Source organism: Triticum aestivum, chromosome 7B (genome assembly GCF_018294505.1).
Source record: "Triticum aestivum cultivar Chinese Spring chromosome 7B, IWGSC CS RefSeq v2.1, whole genome shotgun sequence".
In the NCBI taxonomy this organism is placed as follows: domain Eukaryota; kingdom Viridiplantae; phylum Streptophyta; class Magnoliopsida; order Poales; family Poaceae; genus Triticum; species Triticum aestivum.
Window position 1 is genome coordinate 3,242,320 of NC_057813.1, and position 18,797 is coordinate 3,261,116.

Here is an 18,797-nt window from a genome sequence, read left to right on the forward strand (position 1 = left end):
TTGGTATGATGTTTTATTTTATCTTATAGACGTTTCTCCGAGACCCAAGTTATCTCCAGCCATTTCTGTAGTTCTTCAAATAATCCTTTCAGTTCGATTCACATGTCCACTCCGATCATTTAATCTAATAATATTAGCTACAAGCAGAATACACAAACATATCACCCAAATAAAATTTCTATAGATTCTAAAAATTATGTACCATCTGTATAGAGTAGATACACTTTTAATGATGCCCCATAATGATCCACAAATTTAAAAACGCCTATCTTTTTTGAAACTTGATATACTTGATGCCAACACAGAAGATAAAACAGAAGAGCATGCTTAGCACGAAGTGAAGAGCTGTGACCAGGGGAAAGTAGCCATTTTCAAGGCCTAAGTACTCCTCCAAAAACTTCATCACTGGTTGGTCTGGCTGGCCCAACACACGGATTAGTTCCGTGTGGTCGCCGAGCTGTGAAGACACAAGCCCATATAGGGTCCATGCTGCTGGATCGGCCCAGTACATCCACCTCCACCACATGGGCATCGCCTGTAAAAGTGAGTGGCAATGCGTCATATACGCTAACATCCATCCTTCTACCAAAATTTATGAAGAGAGAAAGAATTGAAGGGATCAGTTACCTTCCGTGTAATGATGAAGCCCGAGAAGAAATTCCATATCATGAAGATGAGGAAGGATAGCCCAGCAGCTATCTCAGGACTGGGTGTTAGTGCAACAGCCATCATCCCATAGAGTGTGTAGTCCATGAAGCTTAGTACCATGTACATGACAAACCATAAGAATTTTTCAAATGTCATCTGGAACCCTACCATTGGGTACACAATTGCTGAGAAAATGAGTGGTTGAATAACAATGTAAGGAATTTCAGCTGCTACCTGTGCAAGAAGATCCATTATGAGTGTGTTAGTTGCATTCCCTAGTGATGGAAGGTGTTTTATCAATTGACTCACCTGACCAATTACAAACGCCATTGAGGAGTACATGCCAGAAGCTTTTTCTCTATAGAAAACAACTCTCTCCATCGCTACGACTGGTTGTAAACTATTGCAATTCATGAAACCGAGAAATAGGGCTGACCCATATCCAATTCCCAGTATGTTGAACACATCTTGCTCCACCTTACTGTTGTGAAGAAGATAGTTGGTAAATATTCTATGTATGGTGAACTTTTCATTTTAGATTTGACACAAGTAGTGACCATGCATGTGTACTTACATTGTTGACCCAATTTGCCAGAACACAACGCCAAACATGATTGAGATTGCAAATGTATTTAGAAAGCGAAATATATTTAGCTCCGAGTTTTTTCTGTAAGAGCAATATTGTTTCCATATACATGTCATGCATTGAGTTTTAGTATCTCGACAATATTTGGATGTGAATTGTAGATCTTCCTGGTTTGTATTTGGTTTGCTCAACTCATCAACCAAAGCCATATTCTCCCTGTGGATACATACACAAGCCAGAGAAATACAATGTGAGCATTTGCCTTCCAAATTTCTAGATGACAAATACACTATTTAAACAACAAGTTTATAGGCATGCATGTAATAGCTTACTTATATAAGTTGGAGTTCTGGTAAATTTGTACGTAGTCCACTCCAATTGTATACTCCATGGCATGTGAGCTAATGTCTAACACCCATGAAGCTGGATTTTGACCATCCTTGATTCTAGGAACACCAGGAATAACCTAAAAAGAGGCCATTTAGTTTTTATCCCTATCTTATGAATGATAAGTTCATCTCAACCTATCTCACCTCGAAATATTTTGTCAAATTTCTACACAGTGAGCCTAAAGAACCGCTATAAATGAGTTGACCTCCTTGTTTCATAAGTAGCAGCTGTGATTAGTGAGAAAAAAATCAATCATTATACTAAATAAATTTGTGCATGGAATAGATGATTAGCTTAACTTTATGAAATGTTTTGTCAAATGAGCCCCTGTAAAAGAGACATCCCTGCTCATATATTGGGTGTGGATGTCATTCTTTCTGGTAGCACTAGACATGTGCACAACAACTAACATACCTCATCAAAAGATTCGAATAAATGAATGTTTGGTTGATGAATTGTGCAAACAATAGTGCGCCCGGTGTCCACCAACTTTCGTACTGTATGCAAGACAATTGCTGCAGCACGAGCATCTAAACCAGTTGTTGGCTCATCCATGAACATAATAGAAGGGCTTGCCACAAGCTCCACTGCTATTGTAAGTCTTTTTCGTTGCTCAGCTGATAGACCTGTCACCCCAGGAATGCCCACCATTGCATTTCTCAAGTTGTTTAGCTCTACTAGTTCCATAATTTCTTCCACAAACATCTAGCAAAGTTTAAAACATGAAACTATGAGAACATGTTTGCAAATCATGGTGCTAATTTTTCTGTAATAATAAAAGTAATAAATATCTTACATCTCGTTGATAAGGTTTCACATATGAAGGTAGGCGAAGGTATGCAGAGAATAGAAGTGACTCATAGACTGTCAAGTGAGGAGAGTGTATGTCTGTTTGCTCACAATAACCAGTAATCCTTGAGCATGTATCTTGCTGTTTTTGGTAGCCACCTATGTTAATAGTACCTTCGATGTAACCTCCAGTTTTTCTTCCAGCCAAAACATCAAGTAATGTTGTTTTCCCAGCACCAGTGATCCCCATCAACGCTGTTAGGACTCCTGGTCTGAAAGAACCACTAACATCCCGTAACAGCTGAAGCCTTGTTTCGGTTGCTCCATATTTTTTCATCTCCTGTCATAAAATTGGCATATCTAAGATAAAAAGAGAGCAAAATAAGTTGTCATACCTAACATAAAATTGACGTACAAGGGAGGGATTACTTTAGGCATGTCAACAAAATAGTTTATTTTTTTAAATACAAAACACAGTGGTTGGAACGGGATGCTAGCTTGATCGGTTGAAGCCTTCCCACCAACTATTACTTGATCGTCGTACTCTAAAGAGTGTCTCCCTTGTGACTTGATATTACCTTGGTGCTTGTGTGGAGCTGCAAATAGTTTTGATGAGATATTTATCCTTGTTTTTTCTCTATGAAGCATAAGATCTAACTTTGTTCAATGTACTTACAGTTTAAGAACTCTAATGCCAATATGCTCAGGATGTTAAAGATCAGTGCAAATCCAAATAAAACTACTATGCAAATCCAATACCATTGCCATTCACCGAGCAAACCCCTGACCTTCAGAATAGCTTCTCCAATAGTATTAGCATTTTCAAAATGGAACTCCTGTAATAAGACATGATTTAAAAAAAGTAGACAATGGAACACAAAGATATTGTGTCTCATGACATACTATAATTGTTTATGTTGTAGTGTTATATGCTGCTAGTAGATCGTTCCTTCTTACCTTAGCCCATCTTTTGTCAAGATATTCATTCAAAGCTAGAGCGTTGAGGGCGTAGGTGAATGGGGAAGCCCAATAACCCCAGCTCAACCATGGTTGGAGGTCATCTGCGTTTTGAATGGAAAATAGGTAAATTCCATCTCTAGCCTTGAAATGATGAGAATGTTATTACGTTGTTGCGCTATTCAATGGTAGATAATCTAACCTTTTGATATGATGAAGCCTCCAAGTATGAAGATTGCGACTAGAGCTTGCGTCCCTAGTATATTTGATACTATTGGTGTCCTTCCTATGGTTGCTAAAAAGCGATAAAGACCCAGTGACATTTGATGCATCGCAAAAAACACTAGTAATTGCTGAAATAACCTGCCACAAAATTGAAGGCCTCTGTTAGTGAATAGTTATTTCCTTATTGGATAGCATCTAAATGATGATGAATGATGTTGAAATTTTTGTATATACCTAATGGGAGAAGGTGCATAGCCAATTGCATAGTAGGTTGGGAAGGTCCAAAGACTTGACTCCATTAGTGATATAGGTAGACTGATAAGGAAAACTGAGCAAACAACGGCCCATCCTGGTAATGCTAATGACTCCCTTTGTTTATAGAATATCGGGAGCCTCTTTGTGGTCATTGCAAGTTCGATCATGCTGTTGAAGTTTATAACAGCTATACCCATAAAGAGAGCACCCAAGTACTTTACTCCGTCAAAAACTGTATCTGGGCTCGTTTCCGTCCGAAGGAAAAGTGTTGCAATGACAAAAGCTAGAAAAATGAGTTGTATAGCCTTGAACATATGAACCGGACAATTTCTTTTAAATAGGAGTACTTCCCTTGAGAGGCAAGCTCTGAAAACATTCCACTTTGATATGCCTGGATTGTTATATGCTTGAAATTCTTCCTTGCCCTGTTTGATGTCGTAATTCTTGCACTGCTTATCTTCCAGAGATTGAGGAAGGTCATATGCTTTGAAGCAATTTACGAATTTTTCAATGGTATGATTTTGATATTCGCTCACATCACCGCTCCAGTACTGCTTTTGATACTTTTTTAAGGTAACCTATCCAGTGCAAATAGTACATTATATATCATGTTGAGTAGTTGGATAAATTTATCTCGTGCTTACTCTAAATGATACATCAACTATAAAGTGCTTTACTATTGATTCCAATCACCGTGTGTCAAAAAGCGGACGAGACTTCTTGTGCACTACAATTTGGTAAATAAAAATGTAGGCATGCAGTTCAACTTAATAAACATCACTCTATTGTTTCCTATGCTAAAGAAACAACTGGTGCTCTTCCTAATATTGTTTCGTATTTTTGTATGTTTCTTTCAATGGAACACCATGTCAACTAAATTATCTTTGCTTCATTTTTCTGTGCGATGTTTGGTTATGTTAATCACATCACAATGCTTAATCCATACACGTCTCTACTCATAGGATATTTATTTTCTATTGATGACCTTATGGCTATATAATTAGAAATGGCAAGATATTTGTACTATGTGTTTTCTCTACCTAGTGAACTAATGGTCTATAATACAATTCCAATATAGCTTTCCTATCATTTGAAGCTCACGCAAGGCAAGTACTTGTAACGAATATGATTTATAACCAGTTATGAAATGTATCATGATTTACCTCTTGAAGGAAGTCAGCTACATTCTTCCTGCTAGGGCAGGTAAAGCCAATGTTGTTGAAAAAGTCAATAACATTTTGCCGAGCGCCATGGTAAACAATATCACCCTCACAGAGAAGGATTATGTCATCAAATAATTCTAATATCTCTGGAGATGGTTGTAACAAGGAGATAACCATTGTAAGATCCATGAGATGTGCCATTTGTCCAAGAAATGCCATAATATCAAATGTGGTAGAGCTATCCAGGCCTGTTGATATGTCATCCATAAAGAAGCACCTTGCACGACCAACTAGCATCTCTCCTGGATCATTAAAAGGAAGGTAATTAGAAAGATTGCTAGTGAGATACATATATATAATGAATTACAATATGTACGTGAAACCTACTTAACCTGAGCATACCCAAGACCGGGCTTTTGCAAAGCCTACTATGGTAATCATGTGGCCCAAAAACAGTCGTTTGCATTGTAAAAGGCATTGAAACCATTTTTTTGGAATAAACATGAGTTAATGTGCCTATTTAAAAATATTTTTTTACAACTTTTGGTATTTTGGGGCCGGTTTTGGCAGAATCATAGCTCGAGCCCATGCACACCCCCCTCAAAATTTCAGGTCGGGCTGCCCATGACCAGGCATAGTACAAACCATGTGGCACAATATAATTTTCCAACGATTGTAGACATGTAAATTTATCTATGCAATGTGCTTTCCTTCATCAACATAATAGAGTTAAAAATGTACTTTAATTATATTATTCTCTTTGCAATATTTTGGGCCATGTTGTCCCACAACATAGGTAGGGTATGCAATTCTTCATGTCGTGTTGGCAACAAGCACCTAATATGCTAAATATCTCTTACTTTTTAGTGTGTTGTACAACTGATTGCAAACAACTATATTATATTTCATTAGTAGAAATAAATCTTCTAGGATCACAATCTCCGAGGACAAGAATAATATTGCCATATTGGTCAGACAAAAGATCATCTAGACTGAAGTTACTCAATTGCATAGTATGGAAGTTAAAGCAAATAGTTTATCAGAGTGGACGAGAAGATCGTGTGTGTATTTTACAAAAAAATGTAAGACTTGCCTAATGTGGTTCTCTTCTTTTGCCCCCCGGAAATCCCTCTTCGGAGCTCATCCCCTATTATGGTGTCAGCACAGTTCGACAATCCAAGAATCTATGTGTAGTATAATTTTTAAGTTATCATTAGATAATATAATTTTGAATATCACAAGATGAAAGAAATATACCTTCATGATATAGTTTGTTTTCAGGTTGCTTCCTTCTCCAAACTTGGTTGCCTATGCAAAAGACACTGTGTATGTTATTCAATAAAATGATGACAACTTCACAAATATTTTAGTCATAAAAGTGAGTGATACCTTAGAAAATAGCTCCTCATCCACTGGAGTAGTCCTTCGCACTTCATCTTGTAGCATCTCTAAATTAATGGGCATGTCAAATAGGAGCAATGAATTTGTGTGTATCTCGCATGGAAACTGATACTATTTATTATTGAAACATGGCTATTGCTTGATGGTGTCAGTTAAATCAAGAGGTTATTTGTTTTTGCCTAGTTATGTAATTTAGCGTAAGGAATAGAAGAAACACAAGGGGCACACCAAAGTCGTTGTTGGAACCCATCATGTTGGAAGAGAAATTAAGTGTCTCTCTCACTGTCATCTCGGCATGGTGAAGATCATACTGGCTAACATAAGCACGCATGTAGTGAGGTGTAGAGGAGATTGATTCTCCATTGTACATTACTTTCCCTTGGAACTGCCAAAATGACATTAAAACATGATATTATTTAAGATCTTGCTTGCAAACCATTTGCAACAGATGTAACATAGCATAATGTATTATGTACTATTTTTGGCCTGATACCTTCAAAGAGGGGTCTAATTTTCCAGCCAGTGCTCTTAAAAAGGTTGTTTTTCCTGATCCAGGTGCTCCCACAACAAGAGTCATCCTAAATATAAATAGAAAGGAAAGCTTCAGGTACAATGAAATAATGTACTTCCCTTCGTAGATATTCAATAGGACCTCAGGACATCGCCTCCTCGATAACACAAAAGGTTGTCCACGGCTCAATGAGGATGAGTGCACTATGCTTACTCCTTCTAGCCATAATTAATGAAACTAATTTGTAACATACCATATGCCATGGAAAAAGAATTATGTAGCTTTACCTTGATGATCTTATTGTCCCACTCGCCGTGTTGAGAATTTTGATTCCCGTCCTCTGTGTGGCACAAAGGTATGCAGATTCTAGAATTTCCTACGCGAGAAAGAGATTTTCGCCCGTACATAGACTTTTCAATGAGGATACAAGAGGATATTGCCATTAATTGGTGAGCACCATACAAACCAGCAATAGGAAAATACATCTGTAACATAGTTGCAAGCACACCTAGCTAGCTATTTGATAAAATCTACAAAACATTATTGTACATACTTTTGTGTTTTCTATGGCCCTTTTTCACTGACAACGAGCTTCGTAAGTTTTTTTTTGCGCTGTTGTTTCTATTCTTCAATTTGGTATGCTTGTTGTTCTCTTCCAGATTCTGGTCAAGCTCATGTGACTGGGTGTATGTCGTGGAATATGTGATACATTCGCTGCCATGCAATGATGGCAATGAACAATTTCTATCAAATCCACGTCACATATATAGCTATAGATGAATAATAGAACACATATATTGTGTATATAATTATGAATTTTAGCACTTGGGTGGTTGGGTTACAAGCCAACTTGACATGTACATATAGGAATAGGAATCGGCAAGCAGACACAACCACTAGGTCATTGCTATTCGACTAGTCTATCAGAGTATCCTACGAAGTCAGGTCCAGTAGGAGCAGGATGCGCTAAGCCATTCAATCTTCCTGCTGGTGGTCCACCATAGATCTTCTATGTAGCCGTTTGTTTTCTCTCTTAAATAATTTGTTTCTTTTTTGATCTCATGACTTTTTATGCGATCGAAAAACGAATGAGATCAGAAAGATAGGCGGATGACTTGACCATAAGGTCGGATGTTTCCGTGAACAGTAAGCAACGGATCTCCCCTAAGATGATTTATGTGGGTGCCTGGGTACCGTCCCCATTTCTTTGGCTTTCAATTTTGAATCTTTTATATCTTTTGAACCAAAAGTCTAAATGAAGTTTTTGTTTGCACGTTCATTTTCCTAGTGAAGAGTACTTTTAAATAAGATCATTTTGAATACGTTTTGACATGTTTTTAAAACTTCACCAAGTTTCAACTGGTAAACCTTTTTTTTGCGGGGGTTCAACTGGTAAAACTTGATATGAACGAACGGAAAAGTTGCCAAGTTTCAGAAACTAGAAGTTAAAACTTGGTATTTCTCGTGCGGAATCCAATGATTTTGCGGATTCAGAAGTAATCGTGCTGCTGGGCATGGGTGAGCTGGTGTGTGCCCCTACACCCGCGTGCCTTTGCGAATTTCCGTGTACATATACATTACATATTGAGCTAAATTTGTAAATAAGCATATGGGGGATGATGGTTTGCCGGGCATGCATTGAGCGTTAAGAAACTTAAAAGGCGTAACCGTACGCACCTTGGCAGCGCCGACGCCCGGCAGTGCACGCACGCCGGCGTGGACACTGACGCCGTCGAACTGGACCTCCACCTTCGCCGGAGCTCCGCCGCATCCCGACCTACGACACGCACACAGCTCCGCGTTCATTAATCTGCATGCATTATATGGAGTGCACACTAGCATATACTGTATATACTACTCCTTCCGTCTCAAAATAAATGTCTCAAGTTTAGTACAACTTTATACTTGCAAATGCAACCATGCATGCAAGCACATAAAATCGTAAAGAACGTATATACGTACCGTAGCCTGGCCTCTCGGAGAATGCGAAGGAACTCTCGGTTCTCTGCATGCGTCAATGGAGGCACCTCCGCCATTGTTGCCCCAAGTATGTAACTGTGCGTATACCGAGCGGGCCATGGTGTGTATATGTACACATTTAGAACGAACGCTTCCACGCTTCCACTTTGAGCGTAACCTCAGGAAATGCTAGCGAGTAGCACGTAAAAGTATATAATAAACACGCATGACTCGATCAAGACCTGTATTCTAAGCGTCCAACCAACCATGTATGGGCTAAGAAGCAAAGACCTCAACCTACACGATCAAGAAAATGATTCAGTCGAGTGTTAGTGGTGCTTATGATACGTATAAAATGGGTATGGGTTGATGTATTTCAGTATTATATTTGTGCTGAAGTAATGGATGCATGTACTTTTTAAAACATATAGTTACATGAATTCACGTAAAAAAATGATAGGTATAGGTATATCAACGATCGACCCACGTTGTACAACCTACACTACACATAGTGCTAATACGTTCTTAATCAGTTGGTTAAGAGATTCTGCAAGCGACGTGCGTTGAGGAGACGTACTAACCGGCCTGGTGATCGCGTCGACTTTAATTATTTTAGCTGATGCATGCCCCACATGGGCTATACGCTGTGCAATTGTTCTCCGCCAGACACCGCGAGGTTGTCCCCTCCTGCGTGGCTGCTGTTGCTGCCGCCCCTCGTTCCCGGTTGCCTTCTCTGTTCTTGTCGGTCTCGCTTCGTTTGCCACGGTGAGACGGCGATGGGGACTGCACAGCCGTGGTGGCGCATATTGGTGGGCAGCGTGTTTGGTAGCGCATGATAGATCGTCTGGAGTCGTGGGTGGTTGGTTGTCCGGAGTAATCCGTGTCGGCTTGTCCGGCACCGACACTGTGACGTCCTTGGGCGCCACTGTGCCTTCCTGAAGGGCGTCGGGTTTGCCCCTTCCCCCACAATCCTCTACATACCAGGGGAAATCCTAGGACTTGTCCGGGCAGCAGCGTCGTCGGCGTCGCAGTCCTTCTTGAAGGTGTTGCTTGGTATGCGGCGATCCGGGGTGCTTGGAATGTGGTGGAATTCTCCGGTGGGCGCATCGGTTGTGGTTCTTCATCGTTTTCGTTGATCCGTTGTTGTTCGCATTTGTTTCTTTTTTGTTTTCTCTTTCATTTTTTTGGGCGTGACTGTGCTGCTTCCACCCCAGCACCTATCATTGGCTGTATCGAAGTTGGTTGCTTTGTAATACAAAGCGGGGGGGAACCCTTTTTCGTGAGACAAACCTGCATAACAAAACGCCAGACCTGAAGAACCACATCTACGGACACACCATCTTTCACACACCTCCCGGCGGTACGACAAGCATCACCGGAACGAGAGTGGGGCGGGTGGACCTTATTGCATGCCGACGATGGCACCATCGTCTCGCCACTGTCGAACGGAGACAACCCTAAATTTATTCCCAGCCCTACCATCACTCGAACAAAGCCCCGGTGTCCCCCTCTCTTCATCGAGCGGCAGATGGAGGGAGAGGTGGCCCTCAGACTCGCGGGGAGTATGGTTGATCGGGCTCACCGCTCTCCTAAGTGAGGTGGGGGGGGATGGGAGAAAAGAATGAACCAACACTTTAACATCCTAACAAATTCAAGAATTTAACGTCCATTTGATTTTCCTTGATCCACCATGTAAACCAGTTCATCATTTTCATTAACAATACGCAGCTCCTCATAAATCTGGCCTTACGAGAACATTCGTGTTAGGACTAATAAATATGGTTGATTTTGCCACATTCGCAAGTTGACCATAATTTGTTATGTCTATAACTTGTTGCAAGCAAGTTGCATTAACCGTATCAGCCTTTGTAACAATCAATGAATCGTCAATGAAACGTAAATGAGGTACTCCCTCCGAATGAGAATACACTGATTTTTAAGTCTTTGATTTCACTAGTGACACATGAGTTTTATTCCATAAAAACTATATCTATAGATACATTGTCAAATGAAGTTTCTAAACATATATTTGTTGTCGCATATCATACATATTTTATTGATTAAACTGATTACCTAAAACCCCGTGTCCAGCTTATATTCCCATCCAGAGGGAGTACTGAGTGTGCATTTCTGCAGACTCTGATACCTTCAAAGCCACCAACTTCTTCTTCCTGCATTAACAAACTAGACAAGCCTTCCGCACATGGCAAGGAAGTGACAAGGGATGGCAAAATCCTCTAATTGGATGGAAACCATCTGCCACCTGAGAATTAAGCCAAATTAAGTTTAACCTTACCATTCCTGCTCAAGGAGCCAGCTGATCAGAACATCTTTACCCTTCCTGGAACCCATGTTTGTTGCACTGGAGCTTGCCTCGTCCAATGCTATCAAGTCGCCATGCAAACCCTAGTCCACAACGGGACATGTCACCCCAAGCTCAAGCCTATCACATGAGACAAGAGCCAAATGATCGTCATGAACAAGAAGAAAACCCATTGTTGCGATACAACTGAGAGGAGGGAAAACCCTAGACTTACGTCAGGGAAAACAAATATGTAAACTCTTTTTTTATGATGCATACTAATATGGGTTTATATACCTTTTTTTAGAAAACTCCACTCGAACTTATGGGTTTATATCCCTAGATCCGCCAATACATCTATCGTACTCTTTTTTTTTTTTTTTGAACAACTGAAAGGCGCATAGCGCGCCAAATCATTCATTATAACAACAGCTTACATGATTAATGGCATAACCCTTTTGTGATACATCTTGGATAACCTGCTTCAGGGAATGATGCCAGCGTTGATGTTCAGCAATAGTACAAGTAGTTACACAGTGTTGATTTGGATTAAATTCCTGCGAATAAGCTAGCTTTGCTGCATCATGAGCTACCGAGTTTTGGTTCCTTCTTACATGGAATACCTGGACATGGCTTGAGCTTGTGAGGGCACAGAAATCTGCTAATATACCTCTAATCATCCAGTGTCCAGGCTGCTTGGTTGGTTCCCTTGCCGCTGCTGCTTTTGCTAAAGTTAAATTATCCGTTAGAATGGCAGCCTCATGTATTCCTGTCATGTTTATGATGATGGCTGCTAACTTGATCGCCAAGGCTTCGGCATGTATCGCTGATTGAGCTTGCATTGCTGTTGCGGAAATCTTGATCTGCCATTTTGTTCGTCTTTCTTGTCCTTCTATGGATATCCCTATACCTGTTTTCCCTGTTCCGTTCACACTTGATTGTTCCTGTTTATTCCAAGCTGCATCCGTGAATATTTTCGTTGAGGTTGAAATTTCAGTCAGATTAACTGTATTCCCTTGAACATATTTGTCTTCCTTATGCTTGCAATCCTTTCCTGTTTCAGAAGTAGCTGTTTCCTGCATATTTATATTTTGTTCCAAAGACAAACTGTTTATGATTGCTTGAGCCGCATGGAAGACCTGTATTGGAGATGCATCTTTTCTTTGAAAAACTTTGTCATTCCTGAACTTCCAAAGGCACCACAAAAAAGTGAAAATATTACTTAAGGTTGCATTTGGATGATTTGAATTAGCTAAGTTTAAGATGGTAGTAACTAAAGAATCTAAATTCTGACACAACAAATCAGTTCTAATGTACCAGGGGTTTGCAAACCATGCAGCTCTAGCATAAACACAGTTGAAAAATATGTGCATCTCATCCTCTTCTAAGCCACATCTTGAGCAGAACTTACTAATGTGCTTAGAATACTTACCTGCTCTCTTCCCTGTAGGTAAAGCTTTTCTTACCAGTCTCCATGCAAATGTTTGGATTCTAGGAGCCATATTTCTGTCCTTCCATACCTGCTTTAAGAGTTCTTTTAAATTATTGTTTAGAGTTCTAGGTTGTGGCTCTCCTTCCTCTTGCAAGACCTGGAAACAAGTTTTATATGCACTTTTTGTAGTGAATTTCCCTGTTGGTGTGTGTTTCCAACATAAAATATCTTCACCTTCTTCCTGTATGATTGGCACCTGCTTGATGGAATTAGCTGTATCAGAATCAAATAAAAGATCTATGAGATTAGCATTCCATTTTTTCTGCCCTGGAATCCAAAGATCTCTAATAAGAGCCGGATAGATAAAATCATTATCTTGAATTATGAGATGATCATAAATACTTTCCCAAGTGTTAAACCACGGAGAGCTCCAAAGAGAGATATTGCCAGCCCTGATTTGGAAAAAAGAATTTCTAATAAGAATTGGCCTAACTTTAAGAATGGAGGCCCAAAAGGCAGATTTGGGAACATTATAATTGGCTCTCCAAAGAGAGGAGTCAGGAAAGTATTTAGATTTTAAGATTTTTGATAGATGGCTGTCAGGCTTTTCAACAATTCTCCAAGCAGCTGCAAGAATGAGACACCTGTTGGTAGCTTGAATATTCTTGATTCCTAGTCCCCCTTCATTTTTTGGAGCACAAATGTCCTTCCAAGCTCTAAGACAAAGAGATTTGGCATTAGCTTCTTCCCTAACTCCTGTCCACCAGAAGTTCCTAATGATAGCAGTAAGTTTGGCCAAGAATTTTTTGGGGAAGAGAATATTTGACATATAATAAATGGGAATAGAAGCAAAAACTGAATTAATAAGAGTGAGTCTACCAGCATGTGAAAGTTTATTGGCTTTATAGGTTGGGAGCTTGGATTTGAATTTGTCAATAACAAAATTATAAGCTGAGGACCTATCTTTAGCTGGGAGAATGAGAGGGTGACCTAAATGAGTGAAATGATTATCAATGATGGGAACTGGAAAGATATTTCTGATTGTAAGTTGTATACTAGGATCCACACCTTTACTAAACAGAATACCTGATTTGGTCCAGTTGGGGGTTTGACCAGAGATAATACAAAAAGAACGTATAATCTCATTCATAGTATTAGCTTCCTCTATCGTGGCCAGACCACAAACAAGGAGATCATCAGCAAACATGAGAGAATGGATTGGGGGGCAATAAGGTCCAAGAGATATACCTGACAAGTGGTTGGCTGTCATGGCTTCTTGCAAGGATATTGAGAGCTCATTTATGGCAAGGACAAACAAATAAGGTGAAAGAGGGCATCCTTGTCTTATACCTCTACTACTTCTGAATCTCGCATAAGATTGACCATTAATGACAACAGAGAAAACAGGAGTAGCTATGCATGCATGGATGAGATGAATGAAATGACTATGCAACCCTTTTCGCGTTAAAGCCGATATAATGAAATTCCACTCAAGACGATCAAAAGCTTTTGCCAGATCAATTTTAAGCATAAAGGCAGGAGTGTTCCAAGAATTAAGAGTAAAGGAATGAGTGATTTCTTGGGCAATAATGATATTATTACTAATTCTCCTACCTTCAATAAAAGCTTGTTGAGAAGGATGAATAAAATTAGGGAGGTGTGGTTTAAGTCTATTGGCCAAGGATTTAGCAATAATTTTATAAACAACATTGCAGAGACTAATAGGTCTAAAATCAGCAGGAGTAGTACAAACAAGTTTTTTAGGAATTAGAACAATGTTTGTGTTATTTATATGATTAGGCATTACCCCTGTTTCATAAAATTTTCTTACCAGATTGGTGATATCCTCTCCTATCCAATCCCAAGCCGCCAGGTAGAACGCCACATTGAATCCATCTGGTCCTGGGGATGCATTGACCTTCATTTCCTTCAAAATGCTCCAAACCTCCTGTTTATCTGGGATAGTGTTGGTACAATCTCTGCTGTCATTGTTTGTTGTTGTTGCATCGTACGGCCTCCCAAGATCTGCATTGTTAGACTTGAAGATTTCTTTAAAATAGTCTACAAATATGTGCGCAATTTTATCTGGGTTAAAATGAGTAATATTTTTGTTATCCCTGATGGAAACTATTTGGTTTTTCCTCCTCCTTTTGAGAACAGCTTGATGGAAAAAACTGGTGTTCCTATCTCCTTTTGTCGCCCAATGTTTCTTAGCTCTCTGGCTATAAAATTGAGTGAGCTTCGTTAAATTTTCCTCAAACCTGCAAACAAGGGCTGCTTCCATGTTGTGATCCTGCTCATGCAATGGTTTTTTTTGAATATTCTTAATTTGTTCCTCCAGAGAATTGAGTTCCTGATTTAGAGGTTTCTTCTTCTTGCACCATTTCTTGAGTGATCCTGCAAGGTGGTTAGTTCTAGCATAGAAAGGCCTATGAGCAGTACTATTCCAAGCAACTTTGGCATATTCATTAAAATCCTTTTCCATGAGCCACCAATTTTCAAATTTAAAAGTTTGCAAAGGCTTTCTGAAATTACCTTCAGTGGAGACAAGAATGGGAGCGTGGTCACTAATAGTGATCGGCATATTATAGACATTAGTGATCGGATATAAAGCACACCATTCAGCATTTACCAAGCATCTATCTAGGCGTTCATAGATAGGCACAGAAGAATATCGCTTATTAGTCCAAGTATAAGCAGGCCCACTATATCCTAGATCAAAAAACCCACAAGATTTAACAATGTTACGAAAAGCGCGCATACGATTACTATTAACATGCTGGGAGTTCTTATCATCGTCATACAAAATGTTATTCATATCTCCCATACAGACAACTGGCTTGTTGGCATTATCATACACAAAAGATGCTACAAGATCCCAAATCTGGTTTGTCTGACGATGGTAAGGATCCCCGTAAACACAAACCAGAGCAAACTCTTCTCTAGACACTACATTTACTATTGTAGCTAAGATAACATGGAAATTAGAAATATGTACATGCACTTGAAGGTCATCACTCCACATCAGCCAAAGTCCTCCTGATCGATTCTTGGAAGGCACTACAATACTGTCATGCATGTCAAAACGTGTGTTCAAATCAGCAGAATTGAATTTAGATGATTTTATTTCAGAAATAAAAATTACCTTGGCTTTTGAAGCGTGGATTAACCTAGCCAGGTAGCACATTTTGGTACTGCCAAGGCCCTGGCCCATGCCTCGACAGTTCCAAGCTATCATCCTCATGGCGCCCGTGGCGCCTTAAGGGCTGGCGCCATAGCCCCATCAACTTCCATGTCACCTTCTGGATGAGTTTCCAGAACTGGAAATGTATAACCATTGTCATTGCTACTTTCCCCAACTTGACCTTGTACTTTGGTTGAAGCTTCAGCACCCCCATAGTCAGCATGAGCATCCATACCCTTATATCTGTCATCAACTGTCATAGGAGGGGAGAAAGCGCCATATCTGGACCCCAGAGAGCCTGTGCTAGAGGATGGTGAGGGTGTCCTAATAGGACATGGTTCATAGTCCTCTCCTCCTATTGATTCCACTCTTGCAGGAGATCTGTTGTAGCGATAAGGATAAGGACTACCAGTTCTTTCCTTAATAGAACTATTATCTTTGCGCATACGATTCTGATTGATTATTTTCTTAGATAAATAATGGCGATTTCTAATGGGACCTCCAGAGCCAACAAAAGGAAGTCTTGAATCTCCTGAGTTAAAATCTCCGGATCCGTTAGTCGGCCGAACATCCCAGCCTGAAACTCTACGCCGATGCTCTCCTCCCTGATTACCACTAACTATCTGATTCTTTGCTATAGTCGTTGTGTTGGTTTCTCCTCTTCCCAGATTTGTGACCTCCTGATTAGCTCCTGCCTTTTCCCCTTCTGTTCCTGCAATGGTGTCTACAGGTAGATCTTTTGCGACCGAGGATAGAGTTAGGATAGTTTCTCCTACTCCCTGCAATTTATCATTTTGACCACCGAACTGGATCTGGTCTCCTTCTGCAGATTCATGTCGTCCAACTTCTCCAATTCTAACAGTGTTCCGCATCAGTGAATCGTGAATTTCACTGGAGTGGAATTGCTGTTGTGTTTTCTGAGCTCCTTCAACTTGTGCACACCTTTTAGTAGCTGGAGTCTCCTGCAATAGATATTGTGAAGGAGCTCTCTTTCCTGCCAGAGAAAGTGCACTGATTAAATGGGAATGAATTTGCTCTGTGCTTGGATTTGACCTCTGAGCAGACTCATCAGTGCGATTGCTTTGAGCTACTATGTTGTCAGACTGAATAAGTAGAGGATAGTGCTCTTGCTGACTAATGTTATCTAAGGCTTAGGACGAATCATTAAGCGGTTTCCTTTGGACTAGAGCCTTCTTATTCAGGTTGTTCTGTACTTGCTGCAATCCCATACTTGTTTCATATATGTTCTTTTTCTGTAGTGTTTGTGTCGCTCTACATTCCTCTGAAATTGTATATGGCAGTATGTCCATTTTTTCCCCATGCAGGTCTCCAGTTTGGTTGTTTTCCGGTCTCTCTTCTGGATTATTCATACTTCTTTTACTGGCTTCAATCTGTTGTGCGTTCGTGTTAATGCTATGCACTCCGAATCCTTGTCTTATGTTTCTTTGTCGCTGCAATCTCTCCGAAACCAGAAGATTTACTGCTTGTTGTGTTTGCACCTGATTCTCCTTAGCTGACTGATAATTTGCTGGTAAATGAAGAACAGAAGTATTACAAGTTTTCCCTTGGATGAAGCCTTTCCCTTGAACTTCATCACTGAACATTTTCTGGAACCTGCTTAGAATTGATGTACCTTCCTTTCTTGGCCTCATAGTTTGTTTAGGAATCAGATTGGGGTCTAACAGCCATTCTCCATATCTAACAAAAGGTATATCATTAACCGGCATGTTGTACTTGGTTCTTTCCATGATCAGTTCATTTCTGATAGGGCAATGCTGGGCATTATGGAACATGATACCACAGAACAAGCAAATTCTTCCTATCTTCTCATAATGCAAATAGACCATGGTGGTGGATTTGTCAGGCAGAGTAAGACTAATTTTATCTATCACCTTTTGCATAACCTTTACTTTTGCCATGCCCCAAATGTATTCTGCCCTGGAAAAAATCATATTGGTCTGAAGTGGATGGAACTCTGATGGTTCACCTACAGTCTGAAGAATGTCCTTTAAAAGCTTCAGTGATCTAGCTTCCTTTGGCACTCCATAGGCTCTTATAGTGACATAGATATGATCAAATTTGTAATCCTCTCTTGTTTTGTCCTCATCATTAGGATCCACCCACTCTAGAAGTAAATTATCTGAACCCATCATCCACGGCTGGCGGGTAAAAACAAACATCATATCCTCTTGAGTACTGAAATATGCCATGAATAGATTGGTAGATACCTGAGATATTGCATAAAAGTGTTGCCTCCAAGCCCTTGCCATTGCCTGACTGACCGTGTGTTCCGAAATCACCCTTGGGGACCCTGCTGTACATGCCACTTTCATCAGTAGCATGTAGGTCTCCTGAATCTCCTGATTTTGCTCTGTTTGACCAGCTTCCAGATTGTAAACTGTTGGCGCTGATAAACTTAATGCTTGCATATTGAGCTCCAGATCTGGTATTATCCTGGCTTGCTGGCTATGTTGCTGAAGAGATAAATCACCAGGCGGATCTTCCTCTTCTTGAATGACCGGAACAGAGTTAAGGTCCATTCTTAGCGAAGCAGAACTATCCGCCATAATCAGAACTCAACTCTCAAGGATTTAATCGACGAGCTGTTGTGAGGAAAGGATTGAGAGATGGCGGATCTGGAAGAGGCGAATGGATTTTAGGGATTGAGTTAGTGGGATTGGATCAAAGCGGTGGGATTGAATCGAGACGGTGTTTTCTGGTTAGGAGGCGAATAGTGTAGAAACGGCAAGAAGCCACTCTCCACGTGGGACCTTCAGAGCCGGTAGTCATTCGCCCTATCGTACTCAATTCAGTGTAAGCTAGTTTCTTCTTTCTTTGAAAGCCTATTGGCGCTTTAGCCCGGGTGCGGCTATGCCTCACTTTATGTGAGACGGTACCTCAGCTCGCCTATAGGGAGCTGATAGTGGGTCGGCCCAGTGGCCATGTGGGATTGTCATTGCCGATGTTGCGCACGTTTTCTTTTTCTTATTTTACG

The 18,797-nt window shown here is 40.3% G+C and overlaps 1 pseudogene; it reads right to left on the minus strand.

Moving 5' to 3' along the window:
• Positions 1-265: 265 nt before the first annotated feature.
• Positions 266-8,961, minus strand: LOC123156168 (ABC transporter G family member 45-like; annotated as a pseudogene).
• Between the last annotated feature and the right edge of the window lie 9,836 nt (positions 8,962-18,797).